Below are 16834 nucleotides of genomic sequence, written 5' to 3' on the forward strand. Positions count from 1 at the left end.
TTCCATGTATTAGTTATAAAATCCTCTTGTTATTAAAAATATCATTTCAGCAACAGACACAATTATGAGTAATGAAAACATCGGCAGTGTTTCACAGGCTAGGTATTTCTTCCTCTTGGAGTTTTTCAGTAAACGTGGGGGTTTTTTAAACTATATTAAAGACTAAATATGTATTCATTGGTGAAGTAATTATTAGAAAATGTGAATGGTTACTGCTGTCGAGAATTAATGTAATCTGCCATGATCCTGAAAGACTTATTAACAACTGACTGGGCCATGTGTTGTGAATGATAAATCTTTGAGAATTATGAATGTCTGAAAACTGCTTTAACAAATTTTGGGAGTTCTTTTCTTGAAATATGTGCAGGTAAAGTTACAGCCCTGTTCCCTTTTACTTTCCAAAGGCAAAGTAGGTCATGGCAGGAAGGCTGTAACTCCATGAAATAATGGAGTATGTAACAATTTCTTCAGAGGGAAGTGTGTAAGTCTTGTTCTTATTCACTTGTCCTTATTTACTCACCTGTTTGTTTCTGAGGTGATTACTGGAACCAACATTGCACGTGAGGAGTGTGGGAGCACAGCCTGTTTGCCTTGGCTGGCGCTGTGCGTGGTGACAGCCCTGTGATGGGTGTTCTGGGCAAGGTGTGACCGACACTGGAGAGCCAGGACACGAGACAGGGGCAGCAGAGCAGTTCTGGGAGGAGTGAAGGCCACGTTCCTTTGGGAGCTGGCAGATGTGGCAGCAGTCTGCATTTCATGAGTAGCAGGAAAAGCAGTGTTGGGAAAATTAACCCACAAACACCAGAGGTTCATGTCCAAAAAGGAGACAGAGGAGTCCTGTAACTTTATTCGAATAAAGGGAAAGGCCATGGGGCATCCCCTGGGATCTCTCAGGTTTTTGGAGGATGCAGCTTCCTTTTTATCCCAATTTCCCATCTGCATTTCCCTCTCTCTTTCCCCATGGGCTGAGGTACTTGAGAGGCACAGACTTCCCAGAACACCTGATACCTGAGATTCCCCTCTAATGTACAACCCTCCCTTTTAATCTTTAATTCTTACAGAATTCATGGTTTTTCCCCATTGCTTCTTTCATCTTTCAATATCCAATTTTATTTCTCAAACCTACAGTTTGTTTGTAAAGGCAAACATCTTTTTTCCCATTTATCAATCAGTGGAATCCTTCCCAATGTTTCTTTTATCTCTCAATGCTGGTCTGATCTACCAGCAGACCCAGAGCTTGTTTGTAAAGACAAATCCAACATTCCTGTCAGCAGGGCGCACTCAGTGCCATGGCACAGCTGCTGGGCAGGCACTGCTCCCATCACAGCTCTGATGGGAGTTTTAGGGTTTGACTTCTGAACTGTTTCCCACTGAGTTATGGGTCTGTGGGGTCCTGTGCCTTAGGGAGGGTGGCTTTGGGCAAGAGGAACTGCAGCCTTGTTCCTGGCCCCATGAAAAGCCTCAGGGTTTCCCCCTGACCCTCAGGTCTGTGCCCCCAGTGCAGAAATCCAGGGAGAAAACATGGCATTGAAGGGCTGGGGTTGGGAATGTGGCTCATTAGTGGAGCCTTGCCATGCTTGAAACCCCATCTGTGTGATCTGCTCAGTGTGGACCTACCCCATGTCCCAATTCTGTGAGATGAATGTGTGTGATGATGATTTTGTCCTTGCAGTTAGAAGTGGCTTTTAGTCCCTGGATAATTGTATTGTATTTTGAGTGGAGCAGAATCTGAGGTACAGGACTCCTGAGACAATTGTCATGGTAGTTTTGGAGAGGAAAAGAAGTTTATGTATAAACCACTTATTGAAAGGTTGTTTCAGGATGCCGGTGGTGGGTAAAGGCTGGCAAATGTGCAACTTTCAGCAGATAAATGTAAGAGGCAGGCCTGACTCAGCTGTGTGAGCACACACCTCTGGTCCTGTGGAGATGCTCTAGGATTGCCTGTGGCACCCAGCTCCCAGCAGGGAATGGATGGGATGTCCAGAGCCCTGGGGCAGGTGTGCTGGTCCCAGGAGAAGCCCCAGACATCCCAAGGACTCTGCACACCCTGGAGGGTTTGTGCAGCCCAGCCAGGGCAGGAGGGGTGTGCTCACAGTGCTGAGCAGCTGCAGGGCACCTCACCATGTCCCAGCCCCCAGAAGGACGTGCAGACATGGGAAAGTCAGCGAGGCACTGCCTGGGATCCAGAGCGTGACGCAGTCCTGCCCTGGGTAATTTTTATTCTTTTCTGAAGAACCCATTGCACAATTTGGTTGCAGTGGCTGAGATCTTGTTCTGGGTGTAATGAGAATTCACAATTCTTAGAATCTGTGTGTATGAATTGTAATATCTCAGAGTGCTGAGCTGAATGATTTGCTTCCTCAGTACATAATTTGGTCCTCTTGCATCTTTTAATCTTTCTATATTGTTTCACCCATCTTTTTCCTTTCTGATTTAAAAATAAGTTGTTGAACCTTTTGTGTCTTCTAATCAGACCCTGAATTGGGTCTGCTATTTTAAATTTGAGTTTTTGTAATTTTTTTTATTTTCCAAAGCCTTTGTAAAATTTGAGATTAAAGATTTTAACAGCAAAGCTTCTCAAAACTACTCACAAATTAAGTGGACCATTCCACTGAGAGGATCACCTCTGTGAGGCTGCATTGTGGAGACTGTAGGTAAACCTGTGTCAGGGTCTAGTTTTTGCCCAAAACCAGCTGTGTTCTGTAGCAGCACATGCAGCAAAATGTTTTTTTTTTTCTTTTTACGGTCTTCTTCCATTGCTCTCTGTTTAGTGAACATGGGACCAAACATCAGTTTCTGAAGGGCCCTGTGATTGCAACAGTGCTGTACATTTGGTAATACTTGGAAATGCTGCAGTCATTTCCCTTTCCTGTGGGGCTCGAAGTTCCCAAACATTCTCATCTGGCCTGTACTTGGTGATAAACATCTCTGCTCACATTTGTTTAGATCACTTGTCTACTGTACTGCTGCACTCAGAGCGAGACTGTCTGACATTCATTCCTTGGCACCTGGAAGGAAGATCTAGAGTTAGTATGGAAGTACAAAAATGAGGGGAACGTGAGAGAAAAGCCTCCTGATAACTGATTCTCTGAAATCTTTGGAATGCACAGTAGAGCGACATCTTATGTTCTCATTCACTACCCATCTGTACTAAAAAAATTAGGGTAGGTTATTTTTAAAGTTTAATTTTGGGTGACACTAATTATAAGCAGATTTTTACTTTGTTTTATAGACCTGATCTACAATCTGCCTTTTTTTTTTATTCTACACTTACATCAACTCTTTGTGTCTAGGTGGTAAAATTCCTGGAAATAGCAGCATAAAGATAGTGTATAAATTTCACAGCTATTAAGAAAGTAGGCCTACATAGCTAATATTTACAAAGGAAAAGAGATCTAATTGTCAGCTCTTTTAAAAACAAAACAAAACCCCAAAAAGCCCTAGACCATCTGTCCAGTATGGCTTGTTATTTTGTTTTTTCAGGGAGCCTCCATAGGTCAACAGTTTCCAGGGTTGAATGCAGTTTAATTGCTATAGGAGGTTTATTAATCTGCATTTTAATCTTGCCTAACTTAATGTTTGAAGAATCACCCCTTTGATTTTTTTTTTTCATTCTTTCCTAAATAAATGAGGGAAGGAGCATAATTCTGCCAATTTAGCTATTTTCAAGTTTTTATCTTTTTTAACAGCTTTGAATGATTAATGTGAGCAAATGCCTTTTAGGTTTGTCTACCAGTGGAAAAGTATACCTGAGCTCGTTCAAGTGCTGCTAATGAAAATGATAAAAGCAGTGATTTGTTATTGCTGCTGCCATTAGTTACTGTTTTATAAGTCATATGATCTGGTGAAACACCCTGTTATTGCCCTGCATCTGGTAACCCAAAAGAAAAGTCAAGCAAGAGAAAGATCTCCAGCAGTAAACAACAAACCCATTTTGAGAAAAGGACCCTCTTTTTTTCTCCCAGCTGGGAGTGTGGGGTAGACATGGGGGAGAGGAAACCAAGCCCCAAACCTCAACATTTTATTTATTCCTAGAAGGAAATAGAACATTAATAAGCCCCCCAAGAATAAGGGCTGGTAGGCTCATGATCTGTAAAATACCCACTAAACGTTTAATGCCATAAAAATGTTTGTGATTTATTGTGTGTATTTTGGGTTTTTTCCTTCTGCTCAGGCTGGCTTTTGTCACTGATTTGCTTCCCAGCAGGAATTGCTTTTTTTAAAGAGATCCTCTAGTTTTTTGGTTTTTTTCTTTGTAGGCCTGATCAAACTCAAGTGCAATACTCTGTGCACCCAGCAGGAGTTAACAGCAGCAAAAGCTATGATATCCCTCACTGGATTTCCTGGGGAGTCCTTTCTTGCTGAGTGGTTTTGTGAGCTGTATAATCACATATTTATTGATAATCCCTTTATATGAGGTTACTGAGAAAGGAAAGGAATTGTCTGCTGTAGTAGCACTCCCTTTTCTTACAACAAATTCTCCTGAAGCTTTCTGTTCTAGTGGAGGTTGTGCTCAGACTTGCTTTGTGTTCTGCTGTGCACATATACCTGAATCCTACCTTGAGAATTCAATTTAAAAATTGTGGATGAAAAGAATTTTTGATAACTGATGAGTTAAACATGTTCACTTCCATCTCATGTTGTCATTAGGGCTCACATAGAGTTACAATTTACCAATATAATTTCCCACAAAGCCAGACATCATATTGTGCATTTGGTATTTGTTGATCAGTTGATTGTATATTTGTTGATTTTAATGGCAAAATATTTACCTGCCATCAGTAAATCACTGTCTCTGTCTGCAGGAGTAACCCCACAATAATGGTACTGCTTAGATTCCAGTTTCAATGAGGTTTGAGAAGATCAGATTAGTTATTGATGTAAACCAGGGTACTGTAATAATTGATTAACAAATCAACAAGGTGTCTTTGACAGTTTATGGGTGAGAGAGACCTGTCTGTGCTGCAGGAGGGTGTTCAGGGATCAGGCTTGCATCCAATTCTCAGCGAGTCTGAAGGAAGTGTGTCCATACCCAGAAAAACAAGCCAAAATGCATTTTATTACTGAAGAAAAACCCAGATGACACTGGTGATATTTTAGTGTACTATAAAGCAAGTGCCTTCATAGCACGTTTTACATGATAATCAGCATAAACTTGACTCTCCACTAATGAATACACATGAATGCTCCATAGTTTAAGCAAACAACTGTATTTCCAGTTATCTTTTTACTTTGAAAGGCTGTAAGACTGAAACAACAGCAAAGGCAACACTGCACATTTTTTTTCTCCTGTAATGCATAGTCAAATAAACATTTATTTGCAAATAAATGCAAAAAGAACAGCAAAATGCTCTTTTTAGAATTATTTTTTGTTTTCCCTAGCTTTTAGGATTTTATTGTGGGGAGAAGAAAGCAAAGAATTGTTCCTGGAGCTACAATTAGATCCCAGAAAAACCCTGAATTCTGGTGAGCCCATGTGCCTGGAGATGCAGAGTTCCAGTGGGGGGGGGGGAAGAAAAAGCTAAAAGTGTTATAGACAGATAAAATATCAACATTGTTTAGGAAAAGTTTTAGCTCCTGGAGTTTTCCTGTGAATTTTGTGGTTTGTAGCAGATGAACTGAAGTGCTGCAGGTATGACAGCAGAAAGTTCTGGTGGTGAGCAAAAACACAGATAAAATCTTTGATAATCCTTCAGTTCCATTGGTTTGCAGCTTGACCGTGTCTGGTAGTGTGGAGAGGAGACCTCTAAAGGGTTGTTTGGTGCTAACGTCTTTTATGGGTTGAGATATTCCTCTTCCAGAGGAGTCATTTGAGTGGGCCCTTTCTAAATGCTGCTGTAATTTGAATAAAAACTGTGTTTCCTATCCTCATGAGCATCTAAGTTTTTAGAGTGGTACATAGTTTTTGTTAATGGTGAACAGTGAGAAAATGTGAAATTGGGGTGCCCTGAAGCTTCAGAAACTAGACAGCCAATAGAAAGATTCAAGTATTCACTATTTTAGAAAAAAAAATTGCACAGCTTATTTATAACTGTCCTGATTTAAGCCCTTATATTTGATTAATGAATTTGTGGTTGGTAATACTGACACTTCTTTGGAAGTGCAAATGTCTTGCTGAGTTCCCTATAGCTGCACATGCTAAAAATAAAAACTGGGGAAAAAGGGCAAGAATGCACTGCTGTGCCAACTGGCATTTAAAACCAACAAGGGGAACTTTAAAATTTGCTCAATATTTGGATTAGAGGGAGTGGTTTAGTCATTCAAAGCAGAGACTGCTCTCAGCCAACATCTGGAAATGCAGCTGATTTGGGCTTGGCTTCTCCTCCAGTGCCAGCAGGGAGTCAGAGTTTTGAGACCTAAAATAATTTCATTGTTACACGTAAACCAGAAAATAATGTAGCATGATCGTTTAGTGATGTCAGCCTGCCAGAGGCAGTAAAAGCCAGCACTGGCTCAGTTTTGCAAGGAGAGCAATAAGCAGGAATGTTTAAAGGTCACAGAGCAGGAATGACTTTTTCTATAGCCACTTGTCAGGGGAAAAAATAGATAATTTACATACAAATTGGCCATTTTCTTTAATTAAAAAAAAAAAGAAATGCATCTTGGAATCTTTCTTTTCACCCATTTTACAAAAGGGGACAGCACTGGGTAGAGTTCTTACTTTATTCTTGCAAAGGTCAGACAGATATAGATAGATAGATATAAAGATATAGAGAGATATAGATATATGTAGCAATGGCATAATCCAAAATGCAGTGAAGTGATATCAATGGCCTCTGGCTCTGATGTTAAAGAGGAAAAAAAGAACAGATCCAAGAACTTGGTTCTTAACTGAGTTGTGCCTTTTGCTTGTGTTCTTGGTGGATGTAGTTAAGAGATTTTCCTATAGGTGAGATGTGGATTCAAATATTAAAATTCTGAAACAAGTTTTGGGGGGAAGGATGAATAGGGATTTTTCACTCCCTTTGGTACAAGAGGAGCTGGGCATTTGTTGTTGGTCTGCTATGTGGCACTTCAGGCATTTCTGTACAATAAGGAGCTCGTGATCTTGTGGCCACCTGGGGGTGGATGTAACTTTTAAAGTTTCCTGGCCATGAAAATCCTTTTCCTCTGCCTCTTACAAGCTTTGCAGGCAAGCCAGAATTCTGTTCCCATCACTGTGTTCTGTCTTCAACTAGGTCTTATAGATCACAGGCCCATCTGTAAATATTTCAGAAACCGAATTTATATTGCCTGTTAAATGCATTGCCTTTGCAGGCAATAGGGACACTGATAAAGCAGTCTAATTCTTGATTGTACCTTGTAAATATTGTTAGATTATGTCAGAATGGGGAATTAATTTCAGCATCTCACCCCTACACTTCAACCTTACATTTTCCTGCACGTGCAGGGCTCCCTAGTAAATGTAATCCCAGAGTAAATCTAAGGTAGGAAACACTTTTCCCACCTTTCCTAAAGAGCTGCAAATCCACTGGGTTTAGAGCTTTTTATGTGAGCACACCTTTCCTTTTTGGATGTCATAAAGCTTTAAAATTTTCTAACTCAATCACTAGTGTTTTTAAGTGCAGTAGAAGAGGCATTTTAAGAAGGGCATCGTTGTGACTATTACTGGAGGCTGGAAGTGTTTTATTTAAAGCAAACTTTCTTGCTGGTGCAGCATTCTGGCCCTTCACATTTCTGGAGGAGTTGAGCACAGCCTGTCACCTGCCAGGGGTGCTGACCACACGTGTGCCTGCTGCTTCTGTCACTTTGTCCCTTTGAGCAGTTTTCTGCTGAGGGCTTTCTCCCTGTGCTGTGACATCCTAGTTAGGGTTACAAATACTGCTAATTTTCTGGCTCTTGATAATTCTTCTGCAGTTTGAAAATAATGCCAGTCCTCAGGACTAATTTTTAGAGGTTTGGCTTTTTCATCACTATTTTTAAAAATGTAATTCAGCAGTGATGTTATGGACTGCTGCCCATATGAGAAATTTGGGAGGAGCCCTGTTTGAGGCAGAGGGGGATGGAGTGGGAAAGCTCAGAATTGCTGCTGCATCTGCAGTTCTTCCCATCCCTGGATATTGGAGCTGCCTTCCATGGCATTCCCCTGGATAGATATGCTGTTCTGTGGTGTCCTTGGGGTACACAGGATTTTCCCAAGTGAACTTTGTCACTTTTCTGCCAATATAAGGTGCCACTCAGTGCTCTGAGTGGGGATGGGGCACATAAACCATGCCCCCATCACATGTCTGTGAAGGAATGACGTGTGATTGCACAAATGGCAAGTTTGGGAAAGTATTTGCAGCATGCTATGTTTATTTTCCGGTGTGATGCGTGCTAGGCATGTCACAAAGTTGTTTTTCATTAGTTGTGTATAAGGCAGCATTTATTGTGCAGCATGAGTTATTGATTTTGCTTTGTGGGAACTTTTCTCAGAGATCCATCTGGGACACAAACACACAATTGCTTACATTTGCTTGTTACCAGATCTTCAAAAGACTGGGACCACTGTAGCACTTCCTCCAAAGGCACCCTTCAGGATAAAGGTCATTATTGCAGGATTAGCTGTGGCTCAGAGCATAAAAAAAATTACCTTGTTGAAAATCTGTCCCCTAATTTAAATATGAGCTTGTATGGAACTTCAATTTTTAAAAGGCTTTCCTGTGTCTCCCAGATCTCGTGCTTGCTATGCTGAGACAAATATTTTTCTTGCTGCAATAAATGCAGCTCCATTTCAAGGTGCTCAATGTAATTCCTCCAGAAGTGGCATTCACTTATTTAAATTGTGCTTAGGAGAAACACAAGAAAAGTACTGCCTCTTTAGACAGCAGCTTCTTTGGAGACAGGAATCATCATAGAATTTAGGGAACATTGATGTTTGTGTTTATTAGCAAAGTCTTTGGGGCACAAGAACTTATTGTGATATTTAAAGGCCTTTAACCTCTCAGTTCCCTTATCTGAGAGCTGGATATAAGCTCCAAGCATAAGGTAAATAATGAAAGGTTAATGTAAGAGGCTTCCATCTCTCACCAGCTGTTTACAGTGCAGCATGACACATTATTACTAACCTACAGAGCCCTTGGAAGTGGCTAAAATCAGATTTTACTTTCATGTTTGCTATTCTTAAGCAATAAGTTCATAAGTTTGTAGGAGTCTCCTGGCTGATTCTGGGAAAGAGCGTGGAAGTAGTGAGGTGAGAGACTAAACAATTGAAGGAAAAACAAATGTTTGAGGGCAGCTAGCTCCATTTAAGTGCATGTAACTCCATTTACACCAACTGGTTTTCAGGCATTGCAGTTTTAGGCCACCAATGCTGGTAACTTGGAAAAAATGCTTATGCTTATGTTAGAAAAAGAAAGGACAGAGGATGTATTCCAGTGGGTGCTTTCCATTGTGCGTCAGCCAAATTTGGAGTGAGATCCTTCCTCATTGAACATTTCTTTTTCATGGCAGCTGTAACTCTGTCAACAACTACTTAGTACCACAGGGCTTTTTAAAATTTAAATTCAAATCAAAATTGGCTTTGATATGAGTGCTGCATGATGCTTTATAACTTTCTGCTGCAGAACAGCCATTACCTGCTCTGTATTTACCTCTTTTTAATTGGTAATGAGTTATAATTTATTTATAACTCGATACAATTCCCTCCTTCTCTGAAAAAGCACATGGTGTGGCTAGGTGATTGTTTTCTCAGGCTGGCATGGTCACACAAATACAGAGTAAGAGAAATGCTGCCACTATTGACCTGTGGTGCCAGTAACTCTCTAGTAACTCTTGCCACTAAAAGATTTTTCTTCCCCTCTTGTGAGCTATTAGCCTTCTCTTTGTAAAAACTCATAGAGCATGTGGTTATGGGGAGTGGGAATCTCTAGTTCTTTGAATGATTTTTTTTTTCTTTTTTTCTCCTTACAAGCTATTTCTGAGTCATATTTGCTGTTCCTGACACAGATAATTGTTCCCCTCTGCCAGCAACAGCATTTGTATAGAACAAGTGACAATATCATCTGTCTCCCTGAACATCATCAAGAGCATCTTATTTCCATTTCTGATTATTTGTCTTTAACACTAATCTGTGAGGCAGAAAGAACCCTGCCTGATAGGGCAGCTGACACAGAGGAAGACCTTTCTACTTACCTTTAAAAATCAGGAAAATATGCAGGGCAGTAAGGGAATGGGTTGTGATGATCTGTATTAATGCCCCTTTAATAGCTGTTGTGCTGATAGTAAATGTCTTGCTGCAATGATTTGCAACATGATTGGATTTGCTGACGTGCACATGTTACACTGGGGAAAAAAAATCTCCAAAAATAACTAAGGCTTTATAGCTGGGACTCCAAAATTTAAATTATAGTGTCCTGTGGGAGCTATTTTTCACTCACTGTGCATTCTCCACTGTGAGTGGCTCCCCTCACCACCATGGTGCAGAAATCCTCACCCAGTATTGGAAACACTGTCTGGGTTTGTGCCCCCAGTTTCCCCCAGACTGCAGTTTCAGGGGTGGTCAGGTGCTCTTCAGCTGCATGGGCTGCAGAACAGGAGATTCTTATCCTTCCTTAGAGCTGATCCTGTTTTCTTCTGCTCTGAATATCTTGCAAAGCCAGCAAGTATTTGGACTCATTCTCCTAAACATGGAAAATATGTGAGTTTTGAATCTGCTGTGCTGAACTCTGGCTTTCTTAAGTAAAAACTTATGATTTATACGTATAGCAGTGCAGTCAGTTCTAACAGTGTTCTTATTTTGTACATCTGATCTTTATCTATGAGTAATGCCTGAAGCATTTGACAAAAATATATTTTGTAACATATGAGAACTTAACCCCAATGAATTATCAGGCAGTCCAGTGGATGTCTTTCAGGGAAGAAGAGAAGTTTTAATAATTTTCTCTTCTCCAGTTACAAAGGGAGATTGAAGGTTGGGCCTGACCTAAAGCAGAATGAAACTAGAAATCTCTTTTCCCCTGAAAAGGATCAGAGCTCAATGTAAACTGGACAATGCTGAGTAAGTTAAGTGCCTGAGATTAACATTGATATTTGTCCAGTGTGTATCTCAAAGTCAATAAAAGTCATATAAATCTTTATATAGATATGATAGCCATAAAAGAGGGTGTAGTTTATTAGGATGAGGCAGTAAAAAATGTTTGTCTAAAAAAGACAAAATTAAAAAAATCTCCTGTGACATGGGGCGTGTTTAGTGCTTCTCCTTTGGCTTTCAAGCAATGCTAAATGCTGAGTTTATATTGGACTGTAAGTTTGTATAGACCTACCTGAAATCAAAATAGCCTTATTGATTTAAACTTGGAGTTTCTTTCAGATTTGGGGTTGACTGGCACATATTATTCCTACCACCAGTTTTTTTCCTTCCAGCTGAAGCACTCAGTAAAACACAGGACAAGGTTTTGAAATGTTTCCTTTGCCTTTAGTGTTGTTTTCCTTGATTCCCTGAGGTCTGTATTCAACTCTATATTATATGAGAATTTTACCCAGTACATTTCCTGCAGGATATTGAATCTTCACAACTTTGCCCAACTGCAGCTCCTGCCTCCATTCCCTGTAGGACTGCCAGTGGCCACTGCCTCCTTCAGAATTCTCTCAGCTGTGTTCTCTGCTAGGTCTGTGACTTTTGAATCATTCCACTCGAATTTACTCCTCTCACCCTCTGCCTAAAAGTAACTTTTCAAAGCTACACAATATTCCATATTGGAGATGAAATTATGCATTAAATTCTGGCATATGGTTATTATTTATCACCTTATTTTAGGCTATGTTGCCCAATGCCCTCTATTTTGGGTATTTTCATGTTGCATCATTCATCTTCTATCCACTGAAACATAAATGAAATGCAGCCTTTGTGGCTTTTTTGAAACCTGGAGAAATTCTTGTAGGTTTCTTAGTATACAGAGATACTAAAGAAATATTAGATGAAGCAATATTAAGTAATCTAGTTCAGCTACTTACATCTGAATTCAAAGTGTCAATTATTAATTTTTTTATTCAGTGATGGCTTCACAAAGTGACTTTTGTGTAAGGAAATGTTCTTGTTCTGAGGAGCCATTTTAATTCGAGTTAGAAGCTTTAAACTTGTTGAGAACTCACATTTTCCAAGCACAAACATTCAGGGCTTTGTGTCTCTAAGTCAGACTCATTTGCTAGCACACCAAGGAACAGAGCATGCTGATTTTATCTGCACCAGTGCTGATTTGGAACATCTTTTCACTGAGGCTTGGTCTGTGTTCCATCAGTGTGACATTTTGTGTTTCTGCAGACAGTGATCTTAGCCCTGCAGCAGGACAGGAGCAGCACAAAAGCTGCAGCACAGCCTGGAGCAGGCTGTTGGTTTTGGATTGTGCCACACTATGAAGTGTCCTGTCATCTCTTGTAAATGGGAAATTACATCTCAACCAGCGCTCACATAACTGGACTTGCATCATGGAACTCTTGTCTCCCAGTATTTATGCAATTTAGAGTCCTTTCTCTTGTTCCAAGACATAATTGCGGCAAGACCCCAAGTTCTTGAAAGTGTAGGAGCTGTGTGCTTCCTGCAGGACTGCTAATCAAAGCCACATGGCCACGACCCTTCTGCACAAGGAATTGCCTGACTGGTGATAAATTTATCTCAGTGCTGGAGTTATTCATGTCTGTAAAGATATAATGGAAATGTCTGATTTTATATTTTATATTGGAGAAATACCAGGAAAACTGATTTGGTACATCAAAGAACATGATCATGGTTACCTTCCAAATTGCAACAAGCATTTTGGTTTTTCAGCACCCTTATTTGTGCCAGTGAATCTGTAAACTATCAAATGCCACAGCTTTTAGTGCACAGCATAGCTTTCAGCAGGAGAAACTGCTATGTAAAAGTTCTAACTCATTACCCGTGTCATGTTATTCACATTATTTTGTACTGACTATTACACAAAATATTCACATGCATAGGGCTAAGGCTGGGTACACATCAGAAACATTTCTAACATGAATGCTTTTGCAATGCTGAGAACTTCACATTCCAAGAAAAAAACAGGTGTCCCTCCATCTTTGCTATCCTTTCCTGATAATGTTTCAAAGTGCAAAATCTCATAGTTAGACATTTCCTTGGATTGTTTTCATTGATTAAAAAGCTTAATTTAGTTGCACTTGTCATGGTAGCTTTCCAAATTTCTTGACCTGCATTTTTTTAATTTTTTCTGTGTGAATGATCTTAGTACCCAGAGTGGGTGCCTATGCTGCTCCTAGTGCCTTGCTCCTCTGTCATGCACATCACAGGCAAGCAGAGGCTGTGGTTTCCATCAGGAAAAGCCCCTCTGGGCTCTGATGCTCCACTGGTAGAGCCTGTTTGCACTGAAATGATCTTGCCATCTCTGCTGCTCAGCTGTAATGACATGAGGCTGTACTTGACTTCATTGTAACCTTGCTTGTATTGTCCAAGCACTGTGACCAATGGTTTCCACCTCTTTGCCAAAGTTCTTGCTATGAAATCTGCAGTCCCTGTTGAAATGAGACAAAAGCATGAGTACCCTGGCACTGAGACCAACTTTCTTCTTACAGGCAGCTTTGTGAAGCCCTTTGGAGTGCTCTGGGAGAGCCTTTTTCTGCTCTGACCCATCAGTGCCAGGCTTTTGTGTGCTCCTACCTGGCCAACCTGCTACTGCACAGAATCTGAGGGATGTTAGAACTTTTTTAACTTGTGTGAGGTCCTCTGTCATTCTTCTTATAGCTGTTGCCCAAGTTATGGCTTCATTTTCAGTTGAGACTCATCAAGTGTTTGGAAGGAGCTGTGCAGTAGCTCTGAAGTTGCTGTTTGTCACTGGAAGACTGATAAAGACTGACAAGGTTTATACTGATGCTGGAGCTTTGGGAGCAAGCACTGGCTCAGCTGCTAGCTGCACATTAGTGACAGGAGGGGATCTTTCTGGAGGGCTCTGTCCTTCCTGGAGTGACTGTGACTTGGGATCTCTGGGAATTTGTCATTGCCTGCCAGGAACAGGGTGACCCTGATTTACCAAGATAGGAGTATCAGTCTAATACCAGTACTCAACTGTGACAGACAAAAGGCTCTGTAACAATTTAAAGTTACAAAGGGTGTGTTTATTCAGTGCTGGGCAGCAGCATGGGGTAGCCCCCTAATACACACTGCAAAATTACAGGTGGTCACAGAGTCTATTTATTGACAAAAGGTTCAAACCAATACATATTCATAATACCAGCCCCTCCCATCCCTGCTTCCCACGGTAATTAGCTGTAATGGCAATTAAGCAGCGTGGTTGGCTTCTTGAATTAAGTCTGGGGTCGTTTTTGTGGGGAGGGGTCTTAAAAGGAGGAATAAGGGGAGTCTTCCTCACCCTGACCTTTTCTATTAATGACAATACAAATGGCTTTTGGGGCAACTCCAGTTTTGCAAAGAATGAGTTTCTGGTTGCAATTGTTTGTGTTCTTTGGACCTAACCACTAGTTTCATCCTTTCCCACTGCAAGCACAGCTAAGCAAACATAAATTGACAGACAATCAATTATTGAAGTTTCAGGTAACTATCTCAAGCCCAGTTTTTTCTAACTTTTAACTAAAACCCTAATTTCTAAAACCCTAATTTTAACTAAAACCCTAATTTCTTAGGATTAGTGTTTCACTGTTGGGAGGGGAAGGTCGGTCATGTCCCTGCTCCCTCTGACAGCCCAGCTCTGTGAGCTCTGTGCTCTGATGTTTCTTCCAGTCTTATCTCTCTGCTCTGACTCATCTTCCTCTCACTGAGCTTCCCAGGCAGAACGTGAACTGTGTAGGACTGGAACTTAAATTGAGGTACTCCAGCAATGCAGAACTCATTTATTTTATTGCAGCTCACCCTACTGGTAAACAGGCTTTGTGTATGGGATGTGCATCCGTTTTCCCACAGCACTGGCCCTGCTGGGAGGAGATGTGAGGTGTGCTCACCTCCAGCAGAACCTGGTGTCAGCAGGGCAGCATCACTTGAGAGCCTGGCCTGTGCTTAGGGAAGGGCAAATATCACAGGGATCTGTTTTCTACTGGTTGCTATTTCATTAAATTGCATTCTGTATTCTTTGTAACTTGATTTCTGTTTTCATTGTACACAGGATTTTAGAGTGTTTTGTTCCATTTCTCTAATGGGAAGGGGCAGGAGCAAATTAACTTGAGTTGATTGTTCAAATAATCACAACAGTGTGACATTTGAAGTTTGTCCTGTCCCTCCTCATTCTAATGCTTCTTACACAGGCCATGATATACTAAAGCATCTGGGGGCAGAACCTGACATGTTAGAATATGTCTATAAAGAATACAATTTTTGGAACTCCTTTAATTTAAAATAAAAACCCTTTTATTAATAACTGTGACTCTGGAAAAGTTACAGAAAGAAAATCCCAATCATGTTGGTAGTCTCTAGTGACTTGTACTAGTGTTTAACTGCTAGAGCTATGTAGATTTGGAAAAATCTAATGTGCTTATGTGCATTCTTTTGCAAAAGCATGAATATATCTTATTTTTTACACTGAACTTTATTTGCATTAAAGAAAATCTCATCTAAAATCTCACTATTAAAATGAATGATAATGAATTATTTAGGGCTTGCTTTTTCTATCAACTGTTTTTCAGGGGACCACATATAAGATATCTTTGTAGAGTTAGATTATGCAGTGACTGAGAATCAGTAACCAATGACTTTGTGCTCAAATGCTTTCTTTCCTGTATTACAGGCACTAAGAAGTAATTTAAGTAATATTGCTGAAAATGGAAATAAACTTATCCCAGGGTTTTTGCCCCAAGTTTGTTTTTACTATTAAAGTGAAGAAAATACTGCTGTAAATGTCTCATGCCTTGTTGGGGGGGTGTTTAGGTGCAGGATTTGCTGCTAATTTCATCTTTTGTTGTATCCTTCATCATGCACTAAAGGCAAATTTGAAACTTAATGGGTTGCCAAAACGATTTTGCAGTGTCAGCTGTTCCCAGTACCATCACTTATAGCTTGATGCCCAGAAAGTTCCCCACCTGCTTCCCTGTCCAGAATATTTGAAGTCCATGGGAGTGGAGAGTTTAGTTGTTAACCAGATGCTGCTGCCCTGTAAAATTACAGCATTTAACCCGAATCCCCCCCCTCCTCCTATTGCACACAAATGCCACTAGATGTCATCTGGTGTCGTGCTGGAGGAGAAGGGTTCAATTCTTGCAGAAGTCAATTCTTGCACGTTTAGTCAGTGGTTGACTGGATGTGCTTTCCAGAGAGAAGATAAGTGTGGAAGTATCAAAACAGAGAAAATGGCTGTATCACATCAGAGCAGCTGAATTTAGCAATTGTCAGAGCTGTTCCTTTTCTAGGGATTAACCCTTCACTGCCAGTTTAGATGAGGTATGTTGACCATGTTGATTGCAACCACTTTTTTCTTATCACTGAGAATAAATCTCCCAGAGGAGTTCTTGCTCAGTCTTGGTTCCTTTCCTGCACTCACTCACCTAGCAGCACCTTCCTTAATTTTTGTGTTCTCTTTAGGTTTTTCCCCCTCCCACCCTTGTATGAATTATTTCCTATAAGGGCATGTTAAATAGGAGCACTGAGGATAAATAATATATTATAAAATATACAGAGGTTTTTGTTAACTCTGAGGAGAACACAAAGTGATGTGGCTGCTGCTCCAGTGGGTTTAGTACAGAAATAATGACTCAATATTGTTGAGCTAAGCTTCTTGCTTAATTCAGCCATGGGTGTTTCCAGAGAAAGGTCCTGTTTCTCTAATTGCATCTCACTTGGTGCTTTTGAGAAATTCTGTTGGGAGCTTTCTTGCTATAGACTTTAAAATGACCTCATAAAAAGTTTGATTTTCTGTGCAACAAAGTTCTGCTCACAGGGATG

The sequence above is a fragment of the Catharus ustulatus genome, chromosome 9, assembly GCF_009819885.2.
Source record: "Catharus ustulatus isolate bCatUst1 chromosome 9, bCatUst1.pri.v2, whole genome shotgun sequence".
Classification (NCBI taxonomy): Eukaryota; Metazoa; Chordata; class Aves; order Passeriformes; family Turdidae; genus Catharus; species Catharus ustulatus.